The sequence below is a fragment of the Cryptomeria japonica genome, chromosome 1 (assembly GCF_030272615.1).
Source record: "Cryptomeria japonica chromosome 1, Sugi_1.0, whole genome shotgun sequence".
NCBI lineage: Eukaryota > Viridiplantae > Streptophyta > Pinopsida > Cupressales > Cupressaceae > Cryptomeria > Cryptomeria japonica.
In genome coordinates, this window is record NC_081405.1 from 154,589,835 (window position 1) to 154,610,402 (window position 20,568).

The window sequence follows — 20,568 nt, forward strand, 5'->3', positions numbered from 1 at the left end:
CTATGCCCGATTAAGAGTATTACAAAAAGGCCTATGAGGACTAGGCCTGTTAGGAGCTACCCAAGTTACTGGGATTTAAAAACACAAGCTAATGTGTCACCTGGTTAGAGGATTTAATGATCAGAACTGTTAGGAACTGACTGCACCCTATTAAGAGTGACCTTGTAAGAGGATTTTCTTGTTGCAACTATTAGGAAGACAATAAGTACAAATGATCTTAGTATAACACCTTCTGTGTCTGATAAGATCCACTTCATAACATTACAAAATCACAAAGACTTCATCTCTCAACTCCTCTGATCTTTGCATTATCAGAAATACAAAATTCGCTCATCTCTAATCACACTATGAATCTCATGTATATATATCCTTTCATACCTCATCACACAATTAAAATTATTGTAAGTAAAGATAGAATCTTATTACAATTCCCTAGGTTCAATTCATCTATCCAATATTGCATTGTACACTTTAGTTATGCCAACCATAGACATAACAAATCCAATTATGTGTCGTTTTACCGATCTAAGATATGTTCATCACTACCGGTTAAGTCTCCATCTACTAATCTATTCTGTCAAACAAATCTCATTCACTTGATCGATTCAACACATGTTGTCACTAACATAGCTTCATCTGATAATCTTCAATGCTTCTGCAAAACCATATCATGTCAATCTTCATCATTTTCATGTATCGATTGTTAGAATGTAACACTATCTATCATTTACTGGTTGAAGTCCTAATTACCGGTTCTGATAAAACTGTCTCTGCTTTACCTGTTAAGTCTAGCTAGTTGAACTGTAGGACTTAGATGACTTAAAGAAACATAGTTTCCATCAATGAAAACATACAAAATAGTATTCATACATAAATCTAATCTCTATGCACAACAAACATATACTAGTTGCATCAAGCAAACACCCATTACCAGTTGACGAAATGATCAAATGCCAACAATCTCCCCTTTTGCAATTGATGGCAACACTTAGGAAAAAAATTGTCAACTAAGTGTGAAACACAAAACGTGACTATATATAGAATATATGGACTCATACCAACACGTACTCCCCCTTAGTAATTGCTGCCATTACAAAAAATGAAATCATTACTCCCCCTTAATAGTACATACAAAATTTTGACTCACTTAAACTAATTCTACTCCCCCTTTGACAAAAATGCCAAATAAAGAAGTAAAGTACATATATTACATCAAAATTTGTCATAAAAACTGCATGTATATAGAGAGATAAAAGTTTTAAGGTCTTTACAATGCAATTCTTAAGAAAACATCATTGAAATGAAACTTCAACTATTTAAGATCATTGTCCCAAGTTTCTAACAGTGTCTCGGTAATCTCAACATGTGTCAAGATCTGAGCTGAAAACTCTTCCATAGCATCAACTATACTCATCTCTGGGCTAGTTAAAATTGCTTCGGACTCCTTGTATGCTCTGTGTTAAATTTCAACTTTCAGAATTAATTGATTCTTCAGCTCCTTCAAGGATCTTATCTGCTTCACCTGTTCAAAATCATAAATTTATAATATGTGATGTAAGGCATCAACTGATTTACCAAAAGCTAAAGTGGAGTCATGTAGCGGTATGCATGCTTCACTTATCCTTTCTTGTTCCTTCTCTATATCTTATCTCTTTTTCTTTAAGTCAAAACAAAATAATGATACTTTAGATATAATGGCCAAAAGTTTACCTCTAGTTTCTATTCCGGTTTTCAAAAGATCTTTGTTCACTGTTAAAGCAACCTTACCTTTATCAATTTTTGAAATCAATTGTTCTCCCCTTCTCTTCTTGTATTTTTTTCTATTAAATTATGAGCTGCCTCTTCAAGTGATTTTAGTTGTTCACTGGAATCCATAACTAATTGTCCAAGCTTTGCAATAGGGGTGGATATATTATCTGTATCAGTCTCTAGTAGGAGACTTGACAAAATTTCAACAATTTGAATGGTCTCTGCTTCTCGTTTCTACTCTTTCAACCTCTTCTTATGTGCATGAGATTGCATAGCAGTAGCAAACTCCATTAACTTAGAAGCACTCAAATTATCCATGTCTATTGGACCTTTTATGTTGATTGAGTCATCATAATCATCCTCAACTATTGTTTTCTTCTTCTTCTCTTGATCCTTATTATCTATCTTCTCTTTTTTCTCTGTCTTTTCTTCCTCTTTTTTCTTCTCTTCCTCGTTTTTTTTTTTCTGTCTCCTCTTCCTTAGTGGTGTCTTTGATTGGTTGTGGATTTTCAACTATTTGTTCTTTTATCGATGCTTCTTTTTCCTTATCAACTGAATCCTTCTGATTATCCTCAGTAGCAATATTTACATTTGTAGTTGCACTCACATTGACTGGTGTAGTATGAGTCTCTGTTGATTATGCATTCACCAATTGCTCGGTTGAGATTTGGTCTTCTTCTTTCTCTTCTCCTTTGTTCTCAACCTATTCCTGCTGAGTATCAAACATTTGTATATCAAATTTAAAAACATCTACATTATCAAGAATGTTATCAATATTATCTACAATACCGGTATCATCATCTATTATATCTACCGGTTTAGTATCAATAGGATCATCTTGCATATACTTGTTGTCTGATTCAAAGTCTGTGGTCTTTACACCTTCAGGAAGTTCTTCTGACTTTGGCATATAAGGAGTAATATCCTCAATTACTTCAACTTTCTCCTCTTCTTCATTGGGAATGAGAACTAAAGCCTTCTTCACCAAAATCTCAGTCTCCTTTTGAACTGATTTGGTCTCTTCATCAAGCATTCTTGTTAATCTCTTCTTTGATCTAAACAAGGCTTTTGTATTAACCTTTATCTATTCGATTTTATCGTCAGTTGCTTCCGGTTGCAAGTGTTTAAGTGTATAATCAATAAATTCTTTATCAAGGTTAATTTCCCCTTGCCACCTAGCATAAATCAAATTATATAAGGAATCTAGAATTTTCCCTTTTAATTCAATGAGGGCTCTACTAAACTTGTTCATACTGTAGATGACTACATCTTCAATCTCCCTTCATTGAATTTTAGACAAATGAGTAAACAAAATGTTTAAACCTTTGTAAATACCATACTCCTTAATAATTCTAATCATTCTAGTGAAATAATCTTCAAGTGTCAATATTTTCATAGTTGCTTTACCTTCTTGAGTAGTCTTCTTGTTCTTAGCACTTGCCCTTAGTGCTCTCTTATCTTCTTCTGATTCTGTTTCCTCAATATTTGTCACTGGTTTGTGAGCTTTCTCCTTTCTTTTTCCAGTTTGGGCAAGAACAACAGGATGTTCAATAGTTTTACCTTCCTTCAGAATTGTATTTTAAAGGGTTTCTCTCTTTGGGATTCAACATACTTCACCTTAGTTTCTTCTTCTTTCTTCTTCTCAGCTGCTTTGGCTGCTCTGGTCTTACCAGTGGGGGTACCAGTTGGTACACTGGAATTTCCACCTTGTTGAGCCTCATATTTGGCTCTTGCTATAGCTATCTATTCTTTTGTGAATTCGACATGCTCAGCAAAGGCTTTTACTCCTTTTCTTACTTTCTTTGCTATCACTAGTTTCTGTAATTCAGATTGTACTTTTAGTAGTTTCTCCTTGTAGGTTTCAAACCTCTCAGCGGTGGTATCGACCAGTTGAGCTAACAAATGATCAACATAAGCAACAAATAGATCTTTATCTACTTCATAACCCATGGGCATTACCCATGTGGTCCTGGGAATAACAACTTCCATCAAGTATGTATCTGTGTCAACCATAAAATAGATAGAATCCTCATACCGATTGACTACCTCTGTCGGTATGCATTCGCTAGCATGCATTTCCTTCTAAAATTTCTTAAAATATCCCCATGAAATATCATTGAACTTTTTTTTCAGCATCCTAATGTTGTTCTTCATCTGTAATAGGGCAGGTGTCTTGGTTATCCATTGTACATCACCAATACAGGGAAAAAGTTTTGGAAATAAAAGAATAAGCCCATGATAAGTTGTCCAAACTTGAATATAATCTTCTTGTCCTTCTTGACCGCTTCCAAATTTTCTACTAATTGACTCCTTAAAGCTTCAGTCAAGTCATAGTCCACATTTTCCTTAATCATCTAGTATGCAGTGTGAATTGCTATCGCCGCTATACTATTCATTCTACTTGAATAGAAAATTCTATAGCCAATCAACATAGATGCAAATTTAACAGTAGGATCATTAATACCATTCATGGTCATGGCTCTTTTATCCCATCCAGATCCAATTAACTTATCAACATCATTCTTACTATATAGACCTAAGCAATGGTACTTCACCGGTTGAGAAGAAGCCGGTTACAACATGGATTGCTTCCTTAGTGATTTTGTGAGGTCTGTCCAACCACATGAACTGATCATAAATAGGACTCAAAACAAATCTCACCAACTCGTCATCAAAATCATCAATGAAATTGATTGCATGATGAAAACCTTTATCGGCTATGCTTCTGAACTGTTCTTTCAATATTCCCTGTTCATTACACAAAGATATGTAGTTCTCATAAATAGCTGCAATTCCCAAGTCTTCAAGTTTGCAGTGATAAAAGGTTCTTACATCCTCTACATGCAAAATACCATTTAGTACACCAGATAGGGCACCGTCAGGGTCAGATTCCTCTGACTTGTATGGATGTCGTTTGTATTTAGGTCTTTCCCTCTCGGTCACATCAACTAGATGCGGACTATCCATACTACAATATGCAAAACTTTGAAGCAAAGAGTAAGATTAACTGATAAATACCTCTTCTGCTTCGATGCTAGGGTTTCTAACCATAAAAAACTTTCAATACTTGATCGTTGAATCAAAATTTACTTCGATCGCCTTAGATTACTGGTAAATGGTCTAAATGTTGCTAGCACAAACTTATCTCTACTCTGCTTGCTTCGCCAAAAGTTTTCAAGACGAAAGTGATAAATGAAATTAAAAAAGTTCTATTTATTTGCACTTTAACTACTACAATAAATGCATTTACTAACAAAACCCTAAAATGCCTTAGCAAACTCTAAAGCATATTACCGGTAGCAAAAACTCAATGATATTTACCAGTTATGATCCAAAAACACATCAAAACATCAAAATGCACCAAAATATGCAGATTTAACTTACAGTACATCATCCAGGGGTTCAACTCAAGATTTGACAATAAGCTCACCCCAAGTTGTAGAAACAACTTAGTTTGGCAGAGATGGGTTCTGTCATGCCCAAACCTCTGGGCACAAACATAATAATTTTTTTTAAAAACATAACCTAATAAAACTAAATTTGCTAAAATAACATATTAACAAGTCTTGTCTTAACTATGTTTGAATTCTTTTCAACTAAAGTTACTCTAAACAACTAAATCAAGTAAGCGAGATAATCTAAATTAAATGTGGAACATTAGCTCTCCAAAGAAATTATTATTGTCTCATCTATTTTAATAAACAATTTAATTAGAACAAAAACTCTAAATTAATTGACAAGGGATATTATTAATCTCAAATAATCTTTTAATTGTTGTAGGAATTAATTAAATTAATTCTAGCACTTAGATTTTTAAAACCTATTATTTATTTTAACAATAATTATAATGTGTCTTAAAATTTGACTAAAGGGCCAAATAAATCCATAATGAAAATTGCCCTATAAAGTTTGATCTCGAAAAGCCTAAATTTAGGTGGACTAAAATAATCCCCTATAGCCAAATAACTTACAAAAATCGTTATAAAATTCCTAAAAGATTTAACCCCCAAAGAATTAAAATTTAAACATCATATTCAAATATTGATATACATATAAGTTTTTTTTTTTAAACACATATATGAAATATGAACGTACAATTAATCTAACACACACACACACACACACACACACACACACAAACACACACACACATATATATAGGATCCCTTAAACAAAGGAAACTAACAAATAACACTTAACTAAAATATAATGGGGAATATCCTATTCTAAATTCGAATGGGTTTTCCCCCTTTTTTTACATTTTTCTAAACATAACATTATTTAAAGATATCTCCATCTAACCTAACTAAAAATTATAAAATATCCCCACCCTCTAACCTATTTTCTTCCTATCTTATTATCTTGCCCTAACCCAGATTCTAGGTTAGGGCTTGACTGAGTTATTCATTTTTTTGTTGCAAGGCCGAAGAGGGAGATTTGGGCGGAGGCATTGGGGAGAAGTGGCGGCGGACTTTGCACAACAGCCGTGGGGGTTTATGAGCAGGGGGCGGTGGTGGAGAACTCCATGGGGGCTCCCCATAGGGACGGCCGCAGCTGTGCCTACGGGTCACGACCCACAAAGGCGCCCTTGGCTACCGCTATGGTTCGTGGCCTGTAGCACGACTGTTGCCACCACTATGGGGCACCACTCATAGAGGGAGGGCCGAAGTCGCCCCGTTTATGGGTTGCGGCCCATAGTGCGGCTGCGATTGCCGTTGGGAGTCGTCGGCCACAATGCGGGCTGGCTGCCTTGCGGGTTGGTTCGCAGGGGCTGAGGCTAATGATTTTTTTTTTTTTTTCTTGTTTCTCTTTTTTTTTGTATATATTTAAAATGCGAAAAAATAATTAAATAAATAAATATATATATATATATATATTCCTACATTTATATGTTTTCAAAGGGTGCACAAGCTGGTAATATTAGTGAAGAAAATTTTAGACTTATATATATTGATATATATATGTACATATAAACATGCACACACACACACACACACACACACACACACACACACACACACACACACACACACACACACACATAGGGAATTTTTAGATGTATAACTGTTCTATATTAATATATTTTATACATATATGCAGGGGTTAAATTGGTTGCCATAAATAGAAAAATAAACCAACAACTCAAATAACTAAATATTCCTTTAAAAAAAAAAAATCTTTTTAATATTTATGCATACGTATCTGGATTCAAAATACATGGCATTTAAATCTAACCCTATTATTTTTTTTGAACATTAAAGCAGAATATTTAATCTAACGGATTTAAATAAGGTATTTCTCTTTCTTTTTAAAGAATCTAGTTGCTAACTTTAGAGATAGACTATTAATTTTAGATTTATTTTCTGCAATAAATAAAAGGGAAAATGATAGAATTAAATATTTTAACAGCAACTACATTAACCTAGAAATCATTTAAATTAACCTTAGAGATAGACATATTAAATCTATTTAACCATAATTTATATTTGGGAATAAATGAATAGGACTAAATGCTTACTTTTCTCTTACTAACATGCAAGCTTACTACTTCACTCATTTCCATTATCTCAATATACATAAAGAGATAAAATGAACTTTTATTTTCAAAATAACATGTATACAACAAATATTATTTCAAGAACAATACAAAACTTAAACCCAACATAAATATTTCAGTTTGCAATAATAACTTAACAAAAGAATACTTTTCTTTAAGAATACTTAGAATACAATATTGTCATCATTACATATGGGTGAGATACCCAACTAGTCTCTCATCCCTATTAAATGGGGACTTTAAAATGAATACATTTTTTTTTCAAAATAAATACAACATGCAACTTTTCATTTACATTTCTGCAACTAAAATATAGCATCCCATCCCCTATTCTTTTTCTGCAATTCAAGTAAAACCAGCAACTTCTAGCTTGTCTTTTCTTTTCTTTTCCAAGCAATCTGCATACAAATCATAAGGCTATGACCATGGAGAGCTCACCTCCCAGCCTAGGCTTTCTAGAAGCCACCCCCGAGCTTGGAGAACCAAGCCCTAGATAGGTTACACTCAAGCAAACACAACAAGCAAGGGAAAACATTCCACAAACACTTTCCCAACCAAGGCTAAACTTCATCACAAAATGTGATGATTTTACAAGGGTGGAAGTGGACTAAATACCTTGAGGATACTGCAAGAATGGTAGATCACAAGCCATCTCATGGCAACCAAAATACAACATAAGTTCATTAACCCCACATCCTTATGCCCCCCAAGGCATACATGCCATACTTTCTCCCCTTATGACCCCCGAATGCATAAACAAGGCTATGCAACAAGGGTCTCACAAACATCCCTTGAGATCACTCTCATAATGAGAGCCTCTCACTCTAAGGTTGTCAAACTCCTTCCACCCCCAAGACCATTCTACTCTCCCAAGAGTAGAAGGCCTTGGATACTCCCAACACAAGAAAAATGTATAAAAGAAATAAAAGGAAGATCACATAATCTTTCACAAAGGAATTACAAGAAACAACATTTACATACAAGCAATCTTTTAAACATAAATATACAACATGAAAGGAAGAAGATGAACCAGCCTTCAATCTACCCAAAGGTTTGCTAGAATTAGTTTGAGGAAGAGCAACCCAATTCCACAATACTTTCTTCTAACACTTAGCCAAAATTCTATCCTAAAACTATTCTTTTCAAAAATTCCAGATCTCCAAAGATGGAGAGTGGGTGATTAACTCACTAAGTTCTTAATCCTTGCCTAAAAAGGCTTCTCTCACTCTTCCCAACCCCTTGGATAGAGTGAGAGTTCCCATTGGTTGGTCTTCCCAACCTCTTACATGTTGCTAAAACAAGAAAGAGAAAAGGTAAGAGAAGGTGGGGAAGAGAAACTGACACAAGAAAGGAAGGTTGTCTATCCTAGGAGGAACCTTCTAAGTTGAATTTTCGCTCACCTTGGGAAAACCACTTTTTGAGGTGACTAAACAGTCACATGGGAGTAGTCACATGTTTAAAAATACCCCTAACCCATAGGTATACCCTATGGACCTTTGGAAAAACCCTTAAACTAACCCTAGGGGTCCATTTGACCTCTTAGAAACCCATTTGAAGTTAACCTACGGGTCAAACCTGAGTTGACCACTCCAAAGACTCTCTACCCAAGGCAATTTTGGGACCACACTCAAATATTTGAAAAGGGCTTTGGTTAAAACAACTCCCTCGAAGAGACAAGTTAAAATCAATGGCACTAATCAGCACATGTCAAGTGACACAATAAAATACATTACAAAATTACACATGAAAATTATCTCTTGTTGGATTTAAACAAATCAATAAATTACACCTTAACACACATGCAACATTTACTTTCACGAATAAAATACGATACATATGGGGTGTTGTCTCTCCAAATAGACAATCCCTGGTTTTACGAATTTACATAGGTCTAGGTTTGGTTCTCCATAATATTTCCATGGTCACATGGATAATTTTCTTGCACATCTCAATTACACATTAGTAATTCCAAATAACCTCATATAATATTAAACACATGAACAAGAATACGCATCAAACACTCTGCATATAATTGACATTAACAAATCAATATCTCATATATCCCAATTAATCCACATAAGCAATTATCATATTCCTCATAATTTTGATCCATTCATAAGACATGCATCCTATTTCTATCATCATAATAAAGTCTTACAAATCCAATAATGACATAAATCATCTCACAGTTATCCTATTCTAGAATCATATAAAGTTCTATATCCATAATGCATAGAAATGAAACATCAATATACATCAATGTTATCCAAGTCATGGAATCATATAAGTTCTAAATCCATAATGCATAAAATAAAGCATCCATAATAGTCTCAACATGAAAATCACTGAAATGCTAGGATGAGTTGGGGTAGGGCCTCAAAGGTTCTCCACATTAGGTGAAGAATCTGATTCTTCAGATGGTTTTTCATCACTCTTCTTCTTCTAGATCTTATTCATCTTAGCTCCAGTTCCTTCAATATCAACCTTCTTCTTTCCTTTCCAGTCTACAGGATGATTCACCGGTTGGTTCTTCTGTGTTCTGCAAAACTTGGTAATTTGTCCAGATTTGTTGCACCAATAGCATGGCATTCTAGATGCTCTCCAAGGTCCTGAGTTGCCTCTACCTGTTCTTCTTCTACAGTTCATTGCCACATGTCCAAAATTGTTGCAGATTGAACAAGTCACATTTACTCTCTTTTCCACCTCGTAAGGACTAAACCGGTTAACATAGGGTCTTTGCCAATTTGTGTTCCTCTGGTCAGTGAAATTCCTCCTCCAATCACCAATAGATCTTGGGTTCATGTGAGGTGTTGGATTATTTTCTCCATATATGCATTCAACTAATCTATTCCCATACATGTTGCATGTATAACAATAACCTTCAAATCTCCTAGGCACATATCTAGTATTAGGTCTATAACCAATATTAGCATCAGATTTGCTTCTACAAACATTAGCAATATGTCTTGGTTTATGACAGTTAAAGCAAACAGGTTTGTAAGCTTTCTTACCGATAGGCTTTTGAGCCTAAAGAGAAGTTTTACCTTCATGCATGTCGTTGTTGGTACCAGAAGGTTCTCCCTTCTCAGATGTATTATATCCTAACCCAAATGTATCACCTTTCATCCTCTAAGACTGGATTTGTTCATCTAGCATAGAGGAGCTCTTGTTGAATTTATCAAGCTTCTCATTGGCCTCAACAAGTTCCTTTGTAAGATCTTCATTTCTTTTCATGAGGGTCTCTCTAAGAGATATTGCCATTTCAAGATCTGATTGTAATGCTTCCTTTTCTTCTTTCTCCTCATGCCAATGTTCATACAAATTTTCATTCTCCTGCTTGATATTAAAGATTTCATGCTCTTTATCTTGAATTTGATCCTCAACCTTTCTTCTAGCTTCAAGTTCCTCACTCATCCAAATTGTAAGTTCTTCTAGCTCTCTTCTCAGGTTAGTCTTCTCACCATTCAACTTCTCCACTTTTTCAACTAGTGCATCAGTGTTCGCCTCATCTGAAGAGCTGTTGTCAGAGATCTCCAACAATTGTTCGCTCAATTCCTTCCTTTTAGCTAGTGGTGTCTTATACTTGCCTCTTAGGGTTTCTAGATCATCCTTGGTTTCAACAAGTTCTCTAGCCATCTCTCTATAGCTCATTCCTTCACCCATATTTGCCTTAGGATTAGAGATCCCTTCCAAGCGGTTGAGCCTTAAGGAAGTTGGGATATGATACCAATTGATGAACTTATAAGGCAATAAGAGGGGGGGTGAATCAGTGATAGTAAAAATAAAACAAATTTGAATATCAATTTCACCAACTTAAAACTCAATAGACATGTAAGAAATAACACCAAGTATGAAATCACCACACAAAGCATAAACCACATGACACAAGAGTTTATATGTGGAAAAACCAAATGGGAAAAACCATGGTGGGAATAAGTACCCATAAGATCCACTATCTGTAGTATAGAGATCTGATTGGTTAAGGTCTACAACACTTGGTTAGGGGCTCACCCTTTTAGAAGTGTCTATGCTTGGTTAAGAGAATTACAAAAATTCCTGTGAGGACCAGCCCTATTAGGAGCTACCCAAGTTACTGGGATTTGAAAACACAAGCTAATGTGTCACCTGGTTAGAGGATTTAATGATCAGAATTGTGAAGATCTGACTACACCCTGTTAGGACTGACCTTGTAAGAGTATTTTCTTGCTACAACTGTTAGGAAGACAAAAAGTACAATGATCTCAGTATAACACCTTCTGTGTTTGATAAGATCCACTTTAGAACATTACAACATCACAAAGACTTCATCTCTCAACTCCTCTGATCTTCCCACTATTAGAAATACAAAATTTGCTCATCACATATCACACTATCAAGCTCATGTATATATATCTATTCATTTCTCATCACACAATTAAAATTATCATAAGGTTGGATAGAACCTTATTACAATTGCCTAGGTTCAATGCATCTAGCCAATCTTGCATTATACGCTTTAGTTATGTTGGCCACCAACATAACAAATCCAATTACGTGTCGTTTTACTGATTTGAGTGATTTTCATCATTATCGATTAAGTCTCCATCCACTAATCTATTTTGTTACACAAATCTTATTCATTTGATTGATTCAACACGTGTGGTCACTAATATATCTTCATCTGATAATCTTCAATGCTGCTGCAAAACCACATCATCTCAATCTTTATGATTTTCACGTAGCGGTTGTCAAAATGTAACACCGTCTGTCATTTACTGGTTGAATTCCTAATTACCGGTTCTGATAAAACTGTCTCTGCTTCATTGGTTAAGTCTAGCTGATTGAACTATAGGACTTAGATGACATAAAGAAACATAGTTGCAATCAATGACAACATACAAAATAATAATCATACATAAATCTAATTTCTATGCACAATAGACATATACCAGTTGCATCAAGCAAACACACAATACCGGTTGACCAAATGATCAAATGCCAATAGGAAACAACTAAAATAATAAGAATCATCCTTATCCCATCATTGGAGCTCAAGAAAACCAACTGATAAATTGAAAGATATGCTTGCGAAGTACCAAATCATGAACCATTCTATCTAAGGACACACATGAATGTCCCAAACACTCTCCAAAATCCGCAACTCAAGATATAATCATTCTGGAGCTATATGGATCAAATACCACAAATCTACAATACAAAATACTAAAAAACCAGTCCACATACTGGACCACATAACTCGATCAAATCACCACATAGCGTCATAAAACTCATATCAAATCAACTAGAGATATGTATCTCAAAACCCATTAATCCGCATCTACACATCTATATATCACCCAAAACAACTCTCTTCAACAAACCAATTCTCTGCAACACAGGAATATGTTGACATCAATGAAAACAACACATTCCAACAACTCTAATAGCCAACAGCTACAAGAAGACTTGGGCTAAAGGATCTCACTTGAGGCTATACAACTTATAAATAAGTTTGGAAGTCATTTTATTCAATTTCAGAGGTTTACCTACACCAAAGTAGGGGATTATGATGGGATACATCATCAGTTTCCTAAGTGTAATATGGGTAAATGTGATCCTTTAGTCTAATTGTGTAAACTAGGAATCAAACTCAATTACTACATCAATACATCGAATAATAAGAAATAGGCCAAACTTCAAGCCTATTGGGCGAATCGAGCATAATGAGTTCTTTATTCTTATTGAGTGATTTAATTGATTGGATAAATTGGATGTAAGAGCTAGGTCTATAATGATATATTAAGACCAATCAACATAAACAATAAACTACAAATTAGATATACAAACTCTAAGTACAAATTTGGAAATGAGAATTAGAGGGGAACTTGTTTCTACAATTTGAGATTGAAAGAGATAGACTATGTGGCTAGGAAACCTAGTCCTAAATGTGTCTGATTTGGATATCAAAAATATATTAGGGATCAAGATGTTTCTCATAATATCTCCTTAAAGTTTTGTCATAAAAGTGTCAAACTATATGGCTAAGCCACAGTGTCCAAGGCTTTCTTCTTCTTCTTCAAAGTCTAGATCTTTTTTTCCTTGGTCTACACTTCATGAAACTATATTTATTCTCTGTTAAACCTATAGCCTATACACACAATAGAAGAAAAATGGTGTTATGTTTATAAGGGTTTGCCTTAGTAAAACTGTGGGTTTGGATCAACCCTACAATGAAGAATAAATATAAAGGAAAGCTCTAAATTAAAATGTTGGATCTACAATATTATACCTCAAACTTTATGTAATAACACAACATGACGAGATATGAAAAATTACGAAAACCACTTGCATGAAGATTGTTGTATCTTACTGATCCATAATGCTTAGATCTAAAGACTTTCACTCATAATACTTTCTCTAGGATATGCTTGAATGCTTGAGTGATGATGAATGTTGTGGGATGCTTGAGGATGTGTAGGTAAAAAAAATGAATTAGGAAAGATTATATTATATAATGTTACCAAGGTATTTCATAAACTAGGTTGACCTCCAATAGTCATATTAAAATATCATGATAGAGAATCAACTGGTGGGAACTAGTACACCAACACATTTAATATTGGGCCTAATTTGGGGGGACTATGACTCCTAGCATCCTAATCCACTAGGAAAATCATCCCTATTGCCCTAGTCCACCCAAAAAGGGTTAAACAAAGGTGGTGCTAGTGTAATAGGATCATAGTAGAGACCCAAATCACCATCTCATCATATGACATCATTTTTGTAGTAAAAACCTAGAAATAGGCTTGGAAAATAGCTATGAGGAGACACACCAAGGCAAGGGCATAAAAACGAGTGTAAAATTGCAAGTGATTATAATTTATGATACTGCATTTAACCCCCACTTTAGTAGGAGTGTGAACCTATGCTCATACTCATGATAATGGAGAGAGAGAGAGAGAGAGAGAGAGAGAGAGAGAGAGAGAGAGAGAGAGAGAGAGAGAGAGCCCAATATTAGGATCTTAACTCACACAATCACATACAAGTAAGGATGCATAATCAAAGAAAATCCAAATAAAAGGGCCAAATGGTAAACAAAAGAAAATAAAAAGACACACGAAAGCGGTTAGTAGTATAAACAAAGATTTCAATTCAACTAGTTGAATAAACCTTGATAATCAAAATATGGCAACCGCTAATATCATTCTCAAGATGTTATTGCAAAGGCACAAGTGGCCCCATGGAAAGACAAATAACTTACATCAATTAATGAGACAAGAAACCATGATCCAACAAATAGCAAGGTATATTATGCTATGGGTTCATGGGAAAGAGAGAAACGAACATGGATTTCATTGGCTAGCAATAACATGTTGTGTTATGCTAGGTGATCCATGGAAAAGAGGGAGAAGCACAAAATTCATTGGACAACACAATGTGTTATTTTGTGTAATCTATGTTGAAGCAAGGAGAGTCAAATTGGGCTAGTAAGGTGTGTTATGCTAGTTTACTCATCTTGAGAAAGATAACAAAGGAAAACTTCCTATTTTTTATATAATTTAAAAAATTCATAACTAAATGGGTGTTCCATTGACACCAACACAATAATTACCAAGCAAAAACCCTTTGTTTGCAAAAAAATTCAAAAACTCAATTGTAAAATGGGTTTTGTAGTGACACCAACACAAGCAACAAGGAGGCTACACATATGCCCTCCTTAAGATGTTAACATAGCTATGTGTTAATATCTTAAGGTAGAAAGAGAACCACACTAAGGATATACACCTTCCCTATTGTTAGGAAAACGAGATTCTTGATAAAGGATTGAATACTTTCAATACTAAGGAGACGTAATTTATAAAAACAAACACTTTCATGCAAGGAAGAGGTCCCAAACAAGGACACAAACATCCAAGCAAGGCTAAATCCCACATGAAGGATAAACAATTGTATGCAATAAATTACATCCTTATAAAAGATGCAAATCAACAAATAAAAAGTTAATCCTTAGAACAAAAGAGAAAATATTGAAAGATATTCTTGACCCCCGAGCATGAAGACAAGAAAAAAAAGGCTATTATGTTGCTAGCCAAGTATTAATTCAAATGAAATCGTACCACAATGAATGACAAAGAGCCCCCCGAAAAAGTACGCTAATAATTTCAGAAAGTGAGGAGTAACATAATAGAGCCACAAAGTGCTAAGGTATTACTCTTAAATTTGGATTTAGTAAAAGATCAACATCAAGTGTAATATCAATAAGAGCCCTATCATAAAAAAATTGAACAAATTCTTCAAAATCTCTACAATTAGTAATAGTATAAGAAGAACTATTTTGAAAGAGACAAAATGTACTACCATATTTGTTCTTATAGTTATTGATATATCTTATGAAAGGAAAACTAATTTTTTGTCATGTTGAAGCTTCCAAAAGATTATCTTGGCTGGATTCAAATGAGTGTCAACATACATAGGATTTGTCTTTGGGTAAATGGGATCCATTAGTCTAATTATGTAAGCTAGGATTCAAACTCCTTTACCATATCAATACATTGAAGAATAATTAATAGGATCAACTTCATACCTATTGGGTAAGTTGGGCACAATGCTTTACTTTTTTTAATTGATTTAATTGATTGGATAAATTAGATGTACGAGATCGGTCTAATAATGAGATATTGAGACTAATTGGCATAAACAATAATCTATAGATTTGATATGCAGACTTTGAGTACATATCTAGAAAGGGGAATCAGAGAGGAAGTTGCATCTACAAATTGAGATCATAAGTGTTGGACTATGTGGATATGCGACATATTACTAAAGGTGTTACATGAAAATATGAAAAATAGATTCAAGATCAAGATGTCTCTCATAATATCTCCCTGAAGTTTTGTTGAAAAATTGTCGAGCTATGTGGCTAAGCCACAATGACCCTGAGAAAAACTATAACATTCTAAATGGGGTGGGATATCAATTGCATTGAGGATGATGAGTCTGATTTGGTTGATCCTATCTAAATTTATCACATTCTAATGTAGTCAATAGTTCCAATAGACTAGAGCCTTAAGTAACATAAGGACCTCAACTCAAGAATTGTTGTTGTGTTGAGACGAACTCAAATTTGGTTAGCTAAAAATAAATAATAAGCTTAGAAAGTGTATACCAAGGGAGGATAGAATATAGGAGGACAAGATAACCCCAATCAAGTAGAGAATTCTTCATCATACATAGTACCAACTCCTTACCAACTAAATACTACACTAGGAGGAGGTGTAGCTGGAGATGAGCCACCTAAGAAAGGGAAAATTGTTGAGAAGATTTGACGGAACATCCCACCAAAGAATGTAGGAGTAGAGGAGAAATTTGAAAAAGAGAAAGACAAAGAAATTGAGAAAGATAAAGGGAAAGGAAAATAATATGAATAATAACAAGAAATAGAGGTAATGGATGTCGATTCCTCTATCCCATTACAAGGCTCTTCACAAAATGTGCCTAATAGAAATCCCCAAAAGGGTAAGAATCCCTCTTCTTTTCCATTTAATTTTCAAAATGCAACAAAAAATCGCCCACTGAAAAGAGCTTTTTAGTTTTCATCCCCCGATTCTTCATCCCAAGTTATTGGTACTACCTATTCTCCTTCATGGTTGGAGACATAGGCTACAGAGAGAAAAATTGTATTAGTCAAATTTCTTGAGTATAATATTACAAGATAGCTTCTTCAAAGCTTCCTTAAGCCTAAGAATTTAAAAACCACCTCAAGGCTAATTGAATATGACATTTTTGAATATTTGTTTGAGGAGATTTCACACCCATCAATGGAAAAATACCTTAGTTAGGATATTATAGTTGATTAAAAGATGAGTAAAGTAGACTTGGGACCTCCAAGAATAGATGGGTATGTCCATAGTTTTTAGGTGACTACCTCTAGACTAGTGAGAATGATCGAGAGGGACAAACAAGATAGAGATGAGCTAAAGAAAGTAGTTGAGATGCTCACAAGTTACTTGAAGCCACTAGTTGAACCCTTCGCACATGCTATGAGCCAATCAAAGACCTCTTTTGACCCCAATTCTACTACTGAAATAGAATTGGTTAGCAAAGTGTAGAAAGATAGTTACTTTGGTAGAATTGCACATGAGACAATAAAATTTTTTAAGGCAAAGAGATCTCCTTTTATTGAGAAACTAGGTAAAGTCTATGGTGATTTGATACTATTAATAAATTTTATCAATGCAAAGATATCCAACACAAAACAAGAAGTGACTACATGGATATAGGCAAAATAAGATCTCAAAGAGATTGTAGACATAGGCTTGGATAAAGCTACAACATATAAAATTATTTGAAATAAAAATGATACAAGGTGTGTGATGTGGAGAGAAAGTATAAAATGGAGAGATTATTTCATCAAGAACATCAAAGAAAAAATAAAATTTCTTAAGTAATGTAACCATATGCTGACTAACATCACTATAGAGTTCATAGATACTGGATGTAAACTAACAAAGAAAGATAATACTCAAGGTGTCACTATGAATGAGCTGAAGGATGAATTCCAGAAGTAATTGATGCATTCTTAGATGAAAAGGCTTTCAATAAGGATACTTTGAATAAATTGGCAAGGATAAACTCAGCATTGACTTGATACAATAATCATCCAACAAGCTATACTACCAAAATGGATAGACTTGGTGAAAATAAAGCTCCATAGAAAATTAGAACTCAAAATAAGAATATTCCACAACATAGTGAAATCCCAATAGTGACTAAAGTGCTAAAAGACTACATGATAAGTGTGGAAGAAACACAACAAGTCCTAGCGGATGGAGCCAACATGGGACCACAAAATTAGTCACCTAGTTCTCTTTTTAAAGTTTTAATATTTTTTATAAACTTTCAAATGCATCAAAACTTTATTTTAACGATTCTTTTAAAGAATCAGTTTCAAAGACTATATGACAGTTACATCTTGAGAAGTTATAAATATGTAGTTGGAGGACTTTTCAAGGATCCTATATTTTTATTCTCATTGCATTGTCCTGAAAGAGTGAGACACAATAAATAAAGGATCAATAAAAAAATTATCATCCCTGAAGGAATTATCTTATCTTTGTGCATTTGAAATTGAACGTTGTGTTTGGTATTTATTTTAAAGTCTGTGAGCTTGGGTAAATGTCTAGATATTTCTTTTCTTTTTGAGTGAGATATTCAACTATATAATATTCATTTCCTTCTAGGGTGTAGTGAAATATAAATTTAAAAAGTTATCTATCTATCATTGGTATTTCAATATTTGTGTTGAGGTGTCGGTGGTATTCAGTTTTCAAAGAGTCTTTTGGTCACATGACCAGTGTGTTAAAGTTGATATTTTAAAATTCTATCTTCTATTTTGAACCCTTGATTGTATATGCATCATGGTTATGGGAAAATGTTAGTTTTACTTTTCTAATTTCTAGTTAAAGTATACCTACTTTTAAATTTTAAAAAAAATAGCAGAAAAGAAAGTTGTACCATAATTAAAATTTAGAAGGGAGTTAATCACTAACTTACCCAACTATTTGTTACTTATATCTCTTCCTTTATGGGCATAATAGAATCATAATAATTAAATATTTGAGGAGGAAATTATTTTAACCTACATGTAGGAATCTTCCTTTGGGTTTAAAATGGATGTATGGTGGTTTAATATTTCCTTGGAGGGTGTTGTAATCGCTCACGACATCGGCCTAACTTCTAGTGTTGAACTATGCCTTGTGGTGACATTTGTGGGTGCATTGGATGCCTTTTGGAGCATCCTTTAAAGTCTTATAATATTGTGTTCTATCATGTCCTTGCTTGGGGTAAGAGTTTAGGTTGTTGGTGAGGTCATTGCACACCTTCCCATCCTTTCCTTATGTGGGTTGACATGACATCTAGCATCTTGAGGAGTCCTTCTTTCTTCCTCCCTTAGTTTTTTAGAAATTTTGATGTTATTAGAGTGTTGTAGGAAAATTTTATTTATTTTAACATGTTTGTAATATCTGGGGGATCAAATCTTACCTTTGGCTCACTCACTAGTTAGGACAGATGCACATCTAGAGGACAACAATATAGGTGTCAGTCTACTATGAACGCTGGTACCCAAATTTGACACTAGTGTGATCGAAGGAGAGGAGTATTCCTAAAGGATATAAAATTTTGTGATAGTCTTCCTATGGCATGCTAGTGTTCCAGTTGGGTACTTGAGGTGCCAATTTTATCTATTTATTGGTAGGGATTTTGAGGCCTTAGATGGGTGAAAATTGTTCATGAAAGTTTCCCATTAGGTCCTAGAGTGTCTATGAATATTTAAGGGGGTAAATTTATGTATCCAGTGAAAGGTTATGGAATTGATTGTATCGATATACATTTCATTGTCTATAGGAGGCCAAATGTCACACTTATGATCAAGGTAATGGTTGAAATTGTATGGTGAAGACTTGAAAGGTCTTGTAAAGTATAGTAAGGGTTGAAATCCTATTTTGAGATCATTCCTAAGATGTCTCCAGTCTTCCTCTATGGTTGGTTTAAATTTAGGGACCTCAATCTTCTTCTTATGTGTTATCGAGTTTCGATATGATGTTGTAAATTTATAGTTTGAGCTAGGAACTCTTGCATGTGTCGATACTGATTGGGATTGAATTAGTTAGCCTAGTTGGATGTAGGATGGAGGTTGATGATCCCCTAATCTCATCCTAGTGTCATTTTGTGAGAGAATGCAACTGAGGTTGTGTCGATTGTCATCGAGGAGTCATCATTCCTCTCTCTCCTATCATTTTATTGTGTTGAGTGGTCCCACATTTGATAGTATTCCATTGGTGCCACCTTGATTTTGTAAAGGTGAGGTATTGTGTAGTTTTTCCTATGTTGTGGTGTCCCTTGAGGTATGTGTGCACATTATCATGCAAGTGTGATATGTTATGTCATATCTTTGGTATTGAAGTTGTTAAGTTAATCTAGAATGTTTAATTTTTATTTTTTTTCTAGATCTCTTAGCTCATGTCCTTGGTGGTTCCTTGATGAGGCATGACATAGTTATTGAGAATATCACCATAATAATATTAGGTTAGGTATCAAATGATGTAGAGAAATGTGCAAGTGTTCTTATAGGTGGTATGGTTGTTTATAAGACTAAATCAAAATGAGGAAGAATTTAGCATCAAAATATCTTTTTGGTAACTAAAACCTATTTATACATTGCAAAAAAATACATGTTGTAAATACAATTAATATTTTAAATAAAGATGGATTCATTGTTAATA